Source organism: Entelurus aequoreus, linkage group LG06, assembly GCF_033978785.1.
Source record: "Entelurus aequoreus isolate RoL-2023_Sb linkage group LG06, RoL_Eaeq_v1.1, whole genome shotgun sequence".
NCBI lineage: Eukaryota > Metazoa > Chordata > Actinopteri > Syngnathiformes > Syngnathidae > Entelurus > Entelurus aequoreus.
The window spans coordinates 41,126,334-41,143,452 of record NC_084736.1 but is presented as its reverse complement, the minus strand read 5'-3'; the positions used below and the strand labels follow the sequence as shown (position 1 = coordinate 41,143,452).

Genomic DNA, 17,119 nt, shown 5'->3' with positions numbered 1-17,119 from the left:
ATCACCAAATGTCACTTTGTAGAGTCACGTGTGCTTTTACTAAACCCTGGATGGAATACACCTTCAGCTTTTATATTTATTTATTTGTTTTTACGCACATTTTTATTAGGCCAGTTATGGACATGGGTGGGTCTCCCCGGAGGTTGGTTGACAACAGCTTGACAAGAACTCTCATTGTCCCGCTCTTCAGGTCTCATAAAAGTTCCCCCCCCACAGTCCCGCCTTAATTGCTTCTTCAGAAATGACCCGAGCCTTGAGGACATGCTATATCGACACTGCAGCGTCCCTTACTGGGCCCTCATGGCGTATGACTTTCCAACTGACTCAGGCAGTTGATTAAGGCTTCTTGTTTGGAGACCTGCTATTGGCTCGGCACGTGTGTTCCTTCTGGGAAAAAAACAAAAAAACAACAATGTACAACTTTAATGTAATTGTCAGCGAGGAACTGCAAGGTGGACAGAGACACGTGTTGTGTTATTACGGTAGTTACCTTCTCGCTGTGATTCACGTTGGCCCCTGCCACGTGTCCCCCATGCTGACACGGCATCTTCCCTCACAGCCGACTCCTGTCACGAGCAAAACGCTACAAGAGAAAAGAGAAAATCTTTCTTGGATGATTCACGATGGCAAGACAATCTGAACTCCCACTGAGTGACGGCCATGATAGAAACAAAACGATCAGTGTGGTGACATACTGTAAACCTGAAACCACAAATGAAGCATTACACTGATAACAACAGAGAAAACACATTCAAACTAGATGAGGCAATTTCTGAATGCTCCAATGCTGAAGTTGAACTGAAATCCTGGAATTTTATTTTAGAATTGTTGAAGTAAAGCACATAATTTCCAAACAGGCTGAATATTTTGAAGTTGGAACAGTTTTGGAAAATCCTGGAATTGTTTTTAACTTGGAGAAAGGATAGATTGAATTTCCAGGATGAGTGGAATGTGTTGAAGGTAGAATGGTTTGAATAGGTTAAAAAATTTAAAAATGGTAGAAGTTTGAAAAATGGCCAATTCATTTTGAATGGGAAAAATGTCCCGGAAAACCTGAAATTCTGGGAAATCTTGGAATTTTTGGAATTTGTCAAGGGAAAGCCCGCGATTCCCGAATAGGCTGAACAGTTTGAAGTTGTAAAGGTTTAAATCGGGTGAAAAATGTGGAAGGTAGAGCGCGCCAAAATCTGGAGAAGAAGAAGAAAAAAACGTATGTGTGAATGCTTTGGAGCATTCACACAACTAGATGGGGCAATTCCTGAAAGAAGTGCGTGTGAATGCTCTAATGCTGAAGTTGAAGTGAAATTATGACAGAATTTAGTATGAATATAAGAATAGTTTGATTGTTGGAATGGTTTGAATGTTGAAAAGCTGACACTGAAATTAATTGCTAATGGAACGCAGGATGAATGGAGAAATGGTTTAAATATTGAAATGGTTTGAATGTTGAAGTTGGAATGGTTTGAATAGGTTGAAAAAAGTGGGAATTGTGCAATTCGGAAAAATGTCCCATTCATTTCAATGGGAACTTCCTGGAAATTTGGGAATTTTGGGAAAAGTGGGATTTTTTTGAAAATGATTAGGAGCATGAATGTCCTGATTGAGATGAATTTGTTGGTGTTGGAATTGTTTAAATCTGTCAATAAATTTTGAATTAGTAACAGTTTTTAATTAAGAAATTTCTGGAATTTCTGTAAAACCGGGAATTTTTCTAGTTCCTTAACCAACTTGTTTTTTGTCCTGAATATAAGGAGTGTTTTGACGGTGGAACGGTTGAAATGGGTTGAAAAATGTGAAAGGAGTAGCCGAACTTAAGGGTGGAAATAGGTTACCAAAAAACGTGAATTCCTGGAAATGTGTTGAATGTGGAAACATGGTAGTTTGAATGTCCAGGGTGAGTTTAATGCGTTGATGTTGGAATGGTTTGAATAAGTTGAAAAATGTGGGAATTGTGGAAGTTTGAAAAATGGCCAATTTATTTTGAATGGGGAAAATGCACCAAAAAAAGGAATTATGGGAAATCCGGGAGTTATTTTTAGAATTGTTGAAGTCAAGCGCACATTTCCTGAACAGGCTGAATATTTTGAATTTGGAACAGTTTAAATCAGATAAACAATGTGGGAGTTGTGGAACTTTGAAAAATGTCCCATTGATTTCAATGAGAATTTCTCCAAATTTGTGAATTTCGGGAAAAGCGGGAATTTTTAAAAAAATGGTAAAAAGAAATTGAATGGTCTGAATGAGTTGATATGGTTGGTGTTGGAATTTTTCAAATGGGTCGAGAAATGTTGACGTAGTAACATGTTGAATTGAGAAACGGTATTACGGAATTCCTGAAATTTCGGGAAAACTGGGAATTTTTCCAGTTCAAAAAACAAATTCATATTTTTTCCTGATTAAGAGAAATGTTTTGACGGTATAACAGTTGAAATGCGTTGAACAATGTGGAAGGAGTAGTCGCCAGAAAAAAGGGTAGAAATAGGGCTTTGGAAAACCAGGAATTTTGGAAAAACCTGGAATTTTTTTTGAACTTGGAGAAAGGATAGTTTGAGTCTCCAGGATGAGTGGAATGTGTTGAAGGTGAGAAAGTTTGAATCAGTAGAATGTAAGAATAGTTTGAATGTTGGAATGTTTTGAATGTTGAAGAGCTGACGCTGAAATTAATTGCTAATGGAACACAGGATGAATGCAGAAATGGTTTAAAAGTTGCAATGGTTTGAATTTTAAAGAGTTTGAATTTCCAGGGAAACCGGAATTTGGTTTGGAACTTGGGAAAGTGTTAGTTTGAATGTCCAGGATGAGTGGAATGTGTTGATGTTGGAATGGTTTGAATAAGTTGAAAAATGTAGGAATTGTGCAACTTGGAAAAATGTTCCATTCATTTCAATGGGACCTTCCTGGAAATTCTGGAATTTTGGGAAAAGCAGGATTTTTTTGAAAATGATTAGGAGCATGACTATCCTGAATGAGCTGAATTGGTTGGTGTTGCAATTGTTTTAAATCCATCAAGAAATGTTGAATTAGTAACAGTTTTTAATTGAGAAATTCCTGGAATTTCTGGAAAACCGGAAATCTTTCTAGTTCCTTAACCAAATTAGTTTTTTTCCTGAATATGAGGAAAGTTTTGACCGTGGAACGGTTGAAATAGGATGAAACATGTAAAAGGAGTAGTCGAACTACTCCTTTTACATGTTTCATCCTATTTCAACCGGGTGGAAATAGGTTACCTAAAAACACAAATTCCTGGAAATGTGTTGAATGTGGAAAAATAGTAGTTTGAATGTCCAGGATTAGTTGAATGTGTTGAAGGTGGAATGTTTGAGTGGGTTGAAGAATGTGGGAATTGTGGAAGTTTGAAAAATGGTCAATTAATTTTGAATGGGGAAAATGCACCAAAAAAAAGGGAATTATGGGAAATCCGAGAATTAATTTTAGAATTGTTTCAGTAAATCACATAATTCATTTACAGGCTAAATATTTTGAAGTTGGAACAGTTTGAATCAGATGAAAAATGTGGGAGTTGTGTAACTTTGAAAAATGTCCCATTGGGAATTCAATGGGAATTTCAGAAAAAAATGGGAATTTCGGGAAAAGCGGGAATTTTTTGATAATGGTAAAAAACACTTTAATGGTCTGAATGTGTTGAAATGGTTGGTGTTAAAATGTTTCAAATCGGTCGATATATGTTCAAATTGGTCGATATATGTTCAAGTAGTAACATGTTGAATTGAGAAATAGTATTACGGAATTCCTGGAATTTTAGGAAAACCGGGAATTTTTCCAGTTCAAAAAATTATTTCATTGTTTTTCCTGATTAAGAAAAACGTTTTGACGGTAAAACGATTGAAATGCGTTAAAAAATGTGGAAGGAGTAGTCTCCAGAAAAAAGGGTGGAAATAGGGCTTTGGAAAACCAGAAATTTAGGAAATTCATGGACATTTTTTGAACTTGGAAAAAAAGTAGTTTAAATTTCCAGGATGAGTGGAATATGATGAAGGTAAGATGGTTTGAATCTGTTGAAAAATGTGGAAATGGTGGAAGTTTGAAAAATGGCCAATTAATTTTGAATGGGAAAAATGTCCCGGAAAACTTGGAATTCTGGGAAATATGGGAATTTTTGGAATTTTTAAAAGGAAAGTCCGCTATTTCCGAATAGGCTGAATAGTTTGAAGTTGGAACGGTTTGAATGGTGTGAAAAATGTGGACGGTAGAGCGCGCCAAAATCTGGAGAAGAAGAAGAAGAAAAAACATATGTCTAAAAGCTTTAGAGCATTCACACAATGACAAAAAATAAATAAGTCTAATCTTGGCACAAGTTTGTCTTTACCTCGACAATTGAGTTGACCAACTTTTGACAGAAAAACGTTTCGATGCACTTCATCTTTAACTCCTGCCTCATCAATAGCGCTTCTCCACATTAGCGGTGTGAAAAGACGAGACGAGACATAGCGGCACTGGCACTCGGACTGAGTACCGTTCACATTGGAGCCAATACGGTACCAAGTGCAGGACTCTTTTGAAAAAGAGAATCTTAATCTCAATGGGACTTTCCTGGGTAAATAAAGGTTGGAAAAAGGAAAGCTTAACGGTACAAATTTGCGGTACTTTTGTGTGTGTTTTTGATAATAAAATATTGTTTTAATTGCAACATTAAAAATGAGCTGATTATGATAACTGCTGTCCAGTTGTTTTATTATCATGTTAGTACTATTTGTAAGTATGACATGAAGTTGCAATCACAGTTGCAAGTCCAAGAATTTAGGTCGGAGATCTAGAGCTGCATGCGGCTCTTTATCGCCGCCCTAGTGGCTCCTTGGAGCATTTTAAAAAATGTATGCAAATGGAAAAATATATTTTTAGTTTCAATGTGGTTTCTGTAGGAGGACACACATGACACAAACCTTCCTAACTGTTAAAAAGGCCACTGTTTATATTAATCATGCTTCACTGTTGAGAGTATTGAACTCACCGTTGTGTGGACTGTGACTCAACAATTTGTTTACATGTACAACTTTCTCCGACGCTGCCATAGAAATATGTGTTTTATGCCACTCCTTCTTTGTCTCATTTTGTCCACTACATGTTTTATACTGTGCGTGAATGCACAAAGGTAAGCTTTGTTGACGTTATTGGCTTGTTGGAGTGCTAATCAGACATATTTCGTCACTGCATGACTGCAAGCTAATCGATGCTAACATGCTATGTTAAGCTAGCCATATGTACATATTGGATCATTATGCCTCATTTGTAGGTATATTTGAGTAATGTCCTTTACTTATGTCCTGTCTGTATTTAATTTATAATTGCATCTCTCATGACACATTATCTGTATGTAATATTGGCTGCAATTCTGATGGTTGTTTGGGTGCCATGTTGTTCCAGACCACAGCAGATTGATTGTACAGATATGGTGTTGTTTCTGCTGGGCAAGTATGCCTGACGCGCCTCCTACAGCGCCTTGGGTCAGGTGCAGGGTCATCAGCCGGGGACCACCGCTCATTGGAGTTTCGCTCTCTTTAACCCCGGAACGCCTCCTGGTGGCGGAGCGGTGGCAGGGAGACGTCCCTGCAGCTGACCCATCTTATTGCCTTGACCCCCAGTACTTATCCCTCCGCAAACATTACCATGTTCCCAAAGATGGCCTGCTGGCCCGACTATGGACTGGACTTTCACAATATTATGTCAGACCCACTCGACATCCATTGCTTTCAGTCTCCCCTAGAGAGGGGGGGGGGGGTTACCCACATATGCTGTCCTCTCCAAGGTTTCTCATAGTCATTCACATCGACGTCCCACTGGGGTGAGTTTTCCTTGCCCTTATGTGGGCTCTGTACCGAGGATGTCGTTGTGGCTTGTGCAGCCCTTTGAGACACTTGTGATTTAGGGCTATATAAACATTGATTGATTGAAAAATTTTAATAAATCCATTAGAAGAAGACAGCCTACCGTTTCCTTTAACTTGGACACACACATCTGTGCAGGTGGTGCCAGTTACAAATGTATTTTCTGTTTCATTCCTTGAACCGGAAGTACATCCGCTCGTAGCGTTTCTGCTCGAAAGCATTCTTCATTCATTACTCCAAGCGACGTTTTTAGGTTTTACAATATAACTAAAACAATTCTTACTTACTAAACTGTCCCATGTGTGATTTATGTAGAAGTGTTTTCATACATATTTGTATGTGCTATCGTAATGTAATGAATCTAGCGTTGTTAGCATTAGCTAGTATGCTAACACAAGTGTCTTTGTTAGTATTATTAACTTACAATGGCATTCTTTTTGTATTGTTTCAGTTTCCTAAAATCACCAAAACGTCACTGTCGTCTTATTGAGTCTGTTTAGCTGATTGGAGAGCTAGCTTCCGCAACGAGTGGGTCCATAACTTCTGTTTTATTTGATCAGCTGTTTTACTGCCGTGTTACAGACACAGTTAGGAAACCATTAAGGTATGTAAAATATCACATTTCGCAACGGCTTCGAATCCGGTGCGACTGATGTATGGAAAAATATATTTTTCTATTCTAAAATTTAGTGGGTGCGGCTTATATACCGCCTTATAAACCTACAGTCTGGTAAATACCGTAGTTACAGCAGGTTTTTTAGAGTGCTGTACAGGCAGAATAAATTAATTCCAATTACCCGCATTGTTACCAATATTTTGGTACCGGTACCAAAATGTATTTTGTTACTTTTCTAAATAAAGGGGACCACAAAAAATGGCATTATTGTCTTTATTTGAACAAAAAATCTTAGTGTACATTACACATATGTTTATCATTGTACTTCAGTTGTTAAATAAAATAGTGAATATACTAGACAACTTGTCTTTTAGTAGTAAGTAAACAAACAAAGACTCCTAATTAGTCTGCTGACGTATGCAGTAACATATTGTGTCATTTATCTCCCTATTATTTTGTCAACATTATGAGGGACAAACTGTAAAAATTTATTATTAATCTACTTGTTCATTTACTGTTAATATCTGCTTATTTTCTCTTTTAACATGTTCTATCTACACTTCTGTTAAAATGTAATAATCACTTATTCTACAGTTGTTTGATACTTTACATTAGTTTTGGATGATACCACACATTTAGGTATCGATCCAATACCAAGTAGTTACAGGATCATATATTGGTCATATTCAAAGTCCTCATGTGTCCAGGGACATATTTACTGAGTTTATAAACATATTATGAATTAAAAAAAAAGAAAATAAGATTTTGTGACGATAAATGATAAATGGGTTATACTTGTATAGCGCTTTTCTACCTTTAAGGTACTCAAAGTGCTTTGACAGTATTTCCACATTCACCCATTCACACACACTTTCACACACTGATGGCGGGAGCTGCCATGCAAGGCATCTAACCAGCAGCCATCAGGAGCAAGGGTGAAGTGTCTTGCCCAAGGACACAACGGACGTGACTAGGATGGTAGAAGGTGGGGATTGAACCCCAGTAATCAGCAACCCTCCGATTGCTGACACGGCCACTCTACCAACATCGCCACGTCGTCCCCGATAAAAAATATCTATGTATTCATAGTAGTATCGACTAGATATGCTCTTGTACTTGGTATCATTACAGTGGATGTCAGGTGTAGATCCACCTATGGCATTTGTTTACATTCAGGAATGGCGTCATTAGCAGTGACGCCGCTGAGCTATTGTATCCTCCTAGGGTGTGTAGTGAAGAATGTTTAGCTATTCCTCGTCCTGCAGTGATAATGCTACTTGTAAGAAACGTACTTTATTTGTTACCGTGAAGGCAAAGACTAGTCATTTAGAAGTAGCTAAAACACTGCAGACTGCGGATGGACATTAGCTGCTAGCTAGCTAGCCATGTCTTAAAGCACCTCTTCCTGAGGGTGTTTCAGTGTTATAACTTCACCTTTATCTTTACTTTTTACACCAAAATGCATCCGTTCTCCCTTTTCTGCCTACACACTGTGTCTGCTTGTAAATACTCTGTGTGTGTGCGCTGCCGAACATGCTCCTCTGCTCGTAAAACCAGCAATGTCACGATGTGACGACGTGCTGTCATACCCCTTGAAAACAAAAAAAAAGGGGGAAAAGGTACTTTTCAAACAGAGTATAGTACCGTTTTTGATTCATTAGTACCGCAATATTATACTAGTACCGGTATACCGTACAACCCTCTCATATAAGGATTGTGGACGACGGTCAAAATTCCCCCCAAACTGCATTCTCCCATCAAGTGTGCTGTAATTCTTGATCCTTGTGGTATTTTCACCAACGCGCGTCACTGGAATGTTATTAAGACACCACAAAACAGTTACTTTGAAGATATCAGTGAGTTTTATGTGTAATTCATGGCGACCTTGCGTGGGACGCCCATAAACAGACAGGCAGAATCATAACGTCTCTCGTCAGTCCGTGCACTCGGCTGAGGTAATAATGGTTCTAGAATATGAGCTGTGTTTTATTGGGCCGACAGATAAAGAATGAAGTCTGTCTGAGTTGGCTGTTGTTATTGTGCACCCAGCCCTCAAAACCAGACAAATTACTGCAAACGGCAGGTTCAGCTCGAGGTGAGACAGATATTCACCACTCAAGGGCAGCGTGGGTAAGTACATCATCTTTGCCATAACTTTAACACAAACCACTGCATGATTGCATTCAACTCACAGTACATTGTTACTTGTTGTCGGAGATGTGCTGTTCACCAACGAATCGAGTCTTTTGACCGGCTTTTTTGGGGTGAACGATTATATTTGATTCCCAGTTGTGAGTCGTTCATTTGGGAGCCGTTTCTTATGCACGTGCAAATTGAGTGTCAGCAATTGCCCATCTCATTGGCAACTGAACTAGAAAATGAGTCAGCGTTAAATTAAACTTAACTTTTTTTTAAATAAAGAATTTTTTTTTTTACATATACATATCTATAAATATATATATATACATATCTATAAATATATATATATATATATATATATATATATATATATATATATATATATATATATATATATATATATATATATATATATTATATATGCATACATACATATATTTATATATATGTGCAAGATGGCGCTGCTCCGTTCGGCTGCCTCTCCACGCTCTCCTTACTAGATTTGTATTTATTTTATTTTGTTTTTTTATTTTTATTTTTTCTGTCTTGCCTCTTGGTGAGGGCGGTCACATTTTTCTCCGCTCCCTCCTTCCCTGCTTGCTTTCTTGTGTCCTTGTCTTGTCTGAACTTTTTTGAAGCCTCTTTCTTTGCGCTGTCCTCAAATCTAAACATTAAACATGGATATGATCAGCTGGACTCTCGACGCAATGACAAAGCCTTTTCGACAAGGAAAAGAGGTTCGGGGGAGCCTGGCTGCCCTGATGGAACCATTGCTGCGGGGTACGTGAGAGATTCCTGGGATAAATGGAGACTCATGTGCCTCTCAGTCCTTTCCATCGAGGACGTGGAAGACATCTACCTATTTGGAACCGTGATCACGGGGCACCTGCTGATTGGGCTGGGCATTGCTCTGGTGTATCGTCAAATTCGGAAGACGATGGCAGCCATTCAAGGAGCCCAACGGCTGTTCATCGCAATGGAAGGATTGGGTCGGGCTGTGGGAACACAGACTGGGGCGATTTCTGATTTGAATCGCAAAATGGATCTGATCTTGGAGAAGTTTGCTGAGAAGGAATAATTAAATTGAATTTGAGAGATCCAGCACGGACACACAGAGCAGGCAGGTCATTGTTTTGACTGCTCGAAGAAAACAACATCTTAATCTACGATTGTACTCCCTCGAATGGCCTTGATGCTATCAGGAACAGGCTGTTCTGAAGAAGTCCCCCGAGGACTCCTCAACGATGGACGCTTTTGACCTTCCTTTTTTTCAATAACACCTGGTGTCGAACTTTGAGATCGGCCCGAGTCCACAAAAACATTTCAACATCTCACCCAAGTTAATTGGGCACACATGCACGCACCCGCCCCTCCCCCAATCAACGCCTTCACCACTGCTTAATTCCTCCGGGGTTGTGGATGGCTGAGTAGCGCTTTAATAGCGGCAGTCGGCCTCCAGGGCCCCAAATCTCCCCCCTCTGTTGCGAGTTGTTGTGATTACATGTATCATGTTTATGTGTGCCATGCTGTGTGAGGTTTTTTCCTTGGACTCAGTCTGGACCCCCTTGATACTGAGTGCCAAGCAGGGAAGAATGCTGGTATGAGCTTTTAAACATAATCCATTAACTGCTGCCAATCATAATGTGAATAAGATACTCTTTAGGGTTCATATGTTTGTAAATCTGACTGTGATGAAGTCAGTGCCTCACCAGCCATGAACCTCACCACACGTCACTGCACTATGGTGTCAGGAGAACCACCTCGCCCTGAACGTCAGCAAGACCAAGGAGATCATAGCGGATTTTAGGAGACGGGGGGCAAGGAACTACAGTCCACTCAGCATAGACGGGACGCCGATTGAGAGAGTGACCAACTTCAAATACCTCTGAGTGACAATATCAGAAGACCTGTCCTGGACCACACACATAGACACAGTGGTGAAAAAGGCACGACAGCATCTCTACTTCCTCAGGAGACTCAGGAAGTTCAAACTAAACCACAAGATCCTCAGAAACTTCTACTCATGTACAACAGAGAGTGTCATGACTGGAAACATCACCTCCTGGTTTGGGAATAGCACCGCACACGACCGCAACAGACTGCAGAGAGTGGCCAGATCAGCCGAGCGCACCATCGGAGATGTGCTACCAACCATCTGCAATATCTACACCAGGCGGTGTAGATCCAAGGCCCAGATGATAGTGAGGGACTCTAGCCACCCGAGCAACTGCCTCTTCTCACTGCTGCAGTCAGGCAAGCGCTACCGGAGTCTCATGGCCAACACGGAGAGACTCAGGAGAAGCTTCAATCCCCAAGACATCAGACTGCTCAACTGCAGTCTGATATATATATATATATATATATATATATGTGTATGTATATATATATATATATATGTGTATATATATATATATATATATATATATATATATATATATATATATATATATATATATATATATATATATATATATATATATATATATATATATGTGTATATATATATATATATATATATGTGTATATATATATATATATATATATATATATATATATATATATGTGTATATATATATATATATATATATATATATATATATGTGTATATATATATATATATATATATATATATATATATATATATATATATATATATATATATGTGTATATATATATGTGTATATATATATATATATATATATATATATATATATATATATATATATATATATATATATATATATATGTATAGATCAAGGTTCAAGGGTTTTATTCGTCACATGCAGAGTACACCACAGTGAAATGCTTTTTTCCATGCTCTTCAGATATTGCGTACAGTGGGATCCAAACACTAGTAGCTGAATCTAATACACTAAATACAAAAAATACAACAATTTGAATAGCTCTGATGTACATTCATTACAAGACAATAAGTTGCACAATAAGTCCCAGTAGTTATGGTAGAAGTATCAGTACAAGTAAAAGTACAGTAGTCACATACAGTACCAGTGCAAAATCAAATAGTATAACCGTATATACAGTATACACAGTATATACAGTATAGGAAGTAATAAATATTAAGGTGTCTACAGTTCTTTTGGCAGATGAGTAGTGACAGTAGTGTGAACAGAGGTAATGGAACAGTATGACTTCTTTATACTTTTGTTTTTACATTATTTACAGTCATTGAATGAAGAGTATTGTAGTCCGGTAATTACAGTGGTAAGTAAAGTGATTCTTGTGCGTGCGGTTTTGTGCAATTGTGATAAGTGTTAATCAGCGGTGCAGTTGAGCAGTTTGATGTCTTGGTGATTGAAGCTTCTCCTGAGTCTCTCCGTGTTGGCCATGAGACTCCGGTAGCTCTTGCCTGACTGCAGCAGTGAGAAGAGGCAGTTGCTTGGGTGGCTAGAGTCCCTCACTATCCTCTTGGCCTTGGATCTACACCGCCTGGTGTAGATGTTGCAGATGGTTGGTAGCACACCTCCGATGGTGCGCTCGGCTGATCTGGCCACTCTCTGCAGTCTGTTGCAGTCGTGTGCGGTGCTATTCCCAAACCAGGAGGTGATGTTTCCAGTCATGACACTCTCTGTTGTACATGAGTAGAAGTTTCTGAGGACCTTGTGGTTTAGTTTGAACTTCCTGAGTCTCCTGAGGAAGTAGAGATGCTATATATATATATATATATATATATATATATATATATATATATATATAGATAGATAGATAGATAGATAGATAGATAGATAGATAGATAGATAGATAGATAGATAGATAGATAGATAGATAGATAGATATATATATACACATATATATATATATACACATATATCTATATATACACATATATATATATATATATATATATATATATATATATATATATATATATATATATATATATATATATATATATATACACACATATATATATATATATATAACGTGTATATATATATATATATATATATATATATATATATATATATATATATATATATATATATATATATATATATATATATATATATATATATATATATATATATATATATATATATATATATATACATATATATATATATATATATATACATATATTCCGTTCTACCCCGGTTTTAAGCACTCTATAACGGATAAACCACGGTAACCACAGTAAACTATATATATATATACATGTTTGTTTTTTTTAATAATTATTTTAAATTGTATTTGTTATTTTCATTTGGATTCCCTTGTTCGGGTTCATAACTGATTTGTACCAGTTGAGGCGTACACACACCAGGTATGGTGGTACAATTTTGTATTCACATTTGTATTTTGTCCAAACTTTTGTATTTAAACATTTAATCTCCATTAATGCATTTTATTCGTACCTAATATTTTATTTGTGTATTTCGTCTGTGTTGTTACACATTTTTGTAGGTGAGTACAGCCTTGTGATGTCACTGCCAAAGCAAATGTGGTACCGCCTTATGTAATGTTTACAATGAAAAAAACAAAAACAAATACAATTACAACCAGTATTTTAGAATAACTCTCACAAATAGAGTAATATTTGTGTACATTTATTTATTCCGATCTACATCTTATTGTATAACTGGGACTTGTGATTATTTTATATTATACAAAAAAAAAGATTGCTTTCTTAACACTTAAATCCAAACTGTTCCTTAATGAACAAGCGCAGACACAACTTTAAAATACAGTAGAATAGTAGCCCTACGTATTCATTAAAAAAAAAAAGGTATAGGTTATGTGGGCTGCTCAAAACGGGGTTTGAAGCATGACACTGCCCCACTATTTGAGCAGAACTGAGCGAGGGGAATTCATATGGTTGTTAAATAGCGTCCACTTCCACTTAAGCAACTTAAGATATGCAGATTGATACTGAAAAATGCATACCGCTGATACCATATGTTTATGCTCTAATATCCATTCTCAAATAAAAAAAATCGATCCTTTTGATACTCTAGTTCATGGGTGTCCAAATTTTTTCCAACAATGGGCGTACTATGAAAAATTGAAGTATGCAGGGGCCATATTCAATCAATCAATCAATCAATGTTTATTTATATAGCCCTAAATCAGAGCCCACATACGGGCAAGGAAAACTCACCCCAGTGAGACGTCAATGTGAATGACTATGAGAAACCTTGGAGAGGACCGCATATGTGGGTAACCCCCCCTCTAGGGGAGACCGAAAGCAATGGATGTCGAGTGGGTCTGACATAATATTGTGAAAGTCCAACACATCAGCGAAAGTCCAGTCCATAGTGGGGCCAGCAGGAACCATCTCGAGCGGAGACGGGTCAGCAGCGTAGAGACGTCCCCATCCGATGGACAGGCTAGCAGTCCACCCCGGGTTTGGAGCAGAGTAGAAAAGAAAAGAAAAGAAACGGCAGATCAACTGGTCTAAAAAGGGAGTCTATTTAAAGGCTAGAGTATACTAAGGAGTTTTAAGATGAGACTTAAATGCTTCTACTGAGGTAGCATCTCTAACTTTTACCGGGAGAGCATTCCATAGTATTGGAGCCCGAATAGAAAACGCTCTATAGCCCGCAGACTTTTTTTGGGCTCTGGGAATCACTAATAAGCCGGAGTTCTTTGAACGCAGATTTCTTGCCGGGACATATGTTACAATACAATCGGCAAGATAGGCAGGAGCTTGACCGTGTAGTATTTTATACGTAAGTAGTAAAACCTTAAAGTCGCATCTTAGGTGCACAGGAAGCAAGTGCAAGTGAGCCAGTATAGGCATAATATGATCAAACTTTCTTGTTTTTGTCAAAAGTCTAGCAGCCGCATTTTGTACCATCTGTAATCTTTTAATGCTAGACATAGGGAGGCCCGAAAATAAAACGTTACAGTAATCGAGACGAGATGTAACGAACGCATGGATAATGATCTCAGCATCGCTTGTGGACAAAATGGAACAAATTTTAGCGATATTACGGAGATGAAAGAAGGCCGCTTTAGTAACTCTCAAACGAGAGAGTTGGGTCGAAGATAATACCCAGATTCTTTACCGAGTCGCCTTGTTTAATTGTTTGGTTGTCAAATGTTAAGGTGGTATTATTAAATAGATGTCGGTGTTGAGCAGGACCGATAATCAGCATTTCCGTTTTCTTAGCGTTGAGTTGCAAAAAGTTAGCGGACATCCCCATTGTTTAATTTCATTAAGACACGCCTCCAGCTGACTACAATCCGGCGTGTTGGTCAGCTTTAGGGGCATGTAGAGTTGAGTGTCATCAGCATAACAGTGAAAGCTAACACCGTATTTGCGTATGATGTCACCTAGCGGCAGCATATAAAATACTAAAGAGTGCAGGGCCAAGAACCGAACCCTGGGGAACTCCGCACGTTACCTTAACATAGTCCGATGTCACATTGTTATGGGAGACACAGTGCATCCTGTCAGTAAGATAAGAGTTAAACCAAGACAAGGCTAAGTCTGACATCCCAATACGCGTTTTGATACGCTCTAATAAAATATTATGATCAACAGTATCGAAAGCGGCGCTAAGGTCAAGAAGCAGCAACAAAGATGAAGCATCAGAATCCATCGTTAGCAATAGATCATTAGTCATTTTTGCGAGGGCTGTCTCCGTAGAGTGATTTGCCCTGAAACCGGATTGAAAAGGTTCACAGAGATTGTTAGACGCGAAGTGTTCATTTAGCTGCTGTGCGACAATTTTTCGAGGATTTTCGAGATAAACGGAAGGTGGGACACCGGCCGGTAGTTTACCAAGAGATCAGGATCGAGGTTAGGTCTTTTGAGTAGAGGATGAATAACCGCTTTTTTGAATGCTAGGGGAACAGTGCCAGAGGAAAGTGATAAGTTTATAATATTTAACACTGATGGACCTAATAATACAAAAAGCTCCTTGATAAGTTTCCCAGGAATTGGGTCAAGTAAACATGTTGTTTGTTTTGTCCCATTTACACATTTTAACAAGTCCTCCAATGTTATTTCATCAAAGAGAGTGAAACTATTTTGGAGGGCAGTGTCCGTCGTATATACAGTCGTATCTGTGTTAATAGAACCCAGTTGTAGCTGAGATGTATTGTCTTTAATCTCTTTTCTAATGACTTCAATTTTCTTATTAAAGAAATTCATAAAGTCATCTGCTGAGTGGGTGGAGCTACTGGGAAGAATCCCTTGTTGGGTTAGCGATGCTACTGTACTAAACACAAATTTAGGATCATTTTTGTTGAGGTGGATGAGATTTGAGTAATATTTAGCTTTAGCTGAGGTAAGCATGCGTTTATAAGTTATTAAACTATCACACCATGCTTGATGGAAAACCTCAAGTTTAGTCGCACGCCATTTGCGTTCCAGCTTTCTACATGATAATTTCTGGGCTTTAGTTTCTTCTGTAAACCATGGGGTACGTCTTTTAGGGGCCCTTTTTAGCTTTAGCGGTGCTACACTATCAATGGTGTCACGCAGGGCGTCGTTAAAGTTGTTAGTGAGGTTATCAATAGAGCCCAAATAATTTGGGAATGGTGCCATTACCGAAGGCAGTAGGTCAGTAAGAGTCATCGTTGTGGCAGCATTAATGTTGCGGCTGCTATAGTAGTTATTATTATTATTATTAGTTTGTTGAAAATGAGTCAGAACTTTGAATTTTATAAGGTAATGATCGGACATTACTTTAGTGTACGGGAGTATCGTAACTTTAGAGGTGGTGACACCCCTGACAAGCACTAGATCTATCGTATTACCGTTGCGATGCGTGGCTTCATTTATTATTTGTGTAAGACCACAGCTATCAATTATAGTCTGGAGCGCCACGCATGGAGGGTCCGATGGGGTATTCATATGGATATTAAAGTCCCCCATTATGATTATATTGTCGGTGTGCGTCACTAGATCAGCAACAAACTCTGAGAATTCACTGATGAAGTCCGAATAGGGCCCAGGGGGGCGGTAGATAACAGCCAGGTGGAGAGGCAGCGGTGTGACAAACCTCAAAGTGAGCACCTCAAACGAGTTATATTTATTATTTAGGTTAGGTGTAAAATTATAGTTTTCATTGTATATTAGTGCGACACCCCCTCCCCTTTTAAGAGGACGGGAAACATGTGCATTGGTATAGTTAGGAGGAGATGCCTCATTTAGCGCAAAAAATCGTCTGGTTTGAGCCAGGTCTCGGCGAGACCAACGACGTCAAGTTTGTTGTCTCTAATGACCTCATTAACTAATAACGTTTTGGAAGATAATGATCTTATGTTTAAAAAGCCCATATTATAGGTAGTGGGCTGTTTTGAGGATTGTTTGTTGAAATTATCCGAAGTAGCAATATTAATAATGTTGCGTTTATTATGCGTAGTGCACTTTAAATATTTTCGACCATATCTAGGAATTGATACGACGGGAATTGTCCGATTGTTTGCTAGATGTTGCGATAAACTGAACGCATCATAGTTAGCCACCTCAGTAGATTGCATGTCTGCCTCTGACACGGTCACAAAAGAAAAAACATTATGTGAGTTGTGTTTTATTCTAAGATAATTGCTA

General features: G+C 38.2%; 1 long non-coding RNA gene across 3 annotated transcripts in view; it reads right to left on the bottom strand.

Annotated features, from left to right (window-relative positions):
* Positions 1-24: 24 nt before the first annotated feature.
* Positions 25-17,119, bottom strand: part of LOC133651548 (uncharacterized) — a 47,785-nt gene continuing 30,690 nt past the window's right edge. For all 3 annotated transcript variants that reach the window (XR_009826437.1, XR_009826436.1, XR_009826438.1), the window contains 2 exons: positions 491-583; positions 25-387 (listed from right to left, as the gene is read on the bottom strand). This is a non-coding gene — a long non-coding RNA (uncharacterized LOC133651548). The remainder of the gene's footprint in view (positions 388-490; positions 584-17,119) is intronic.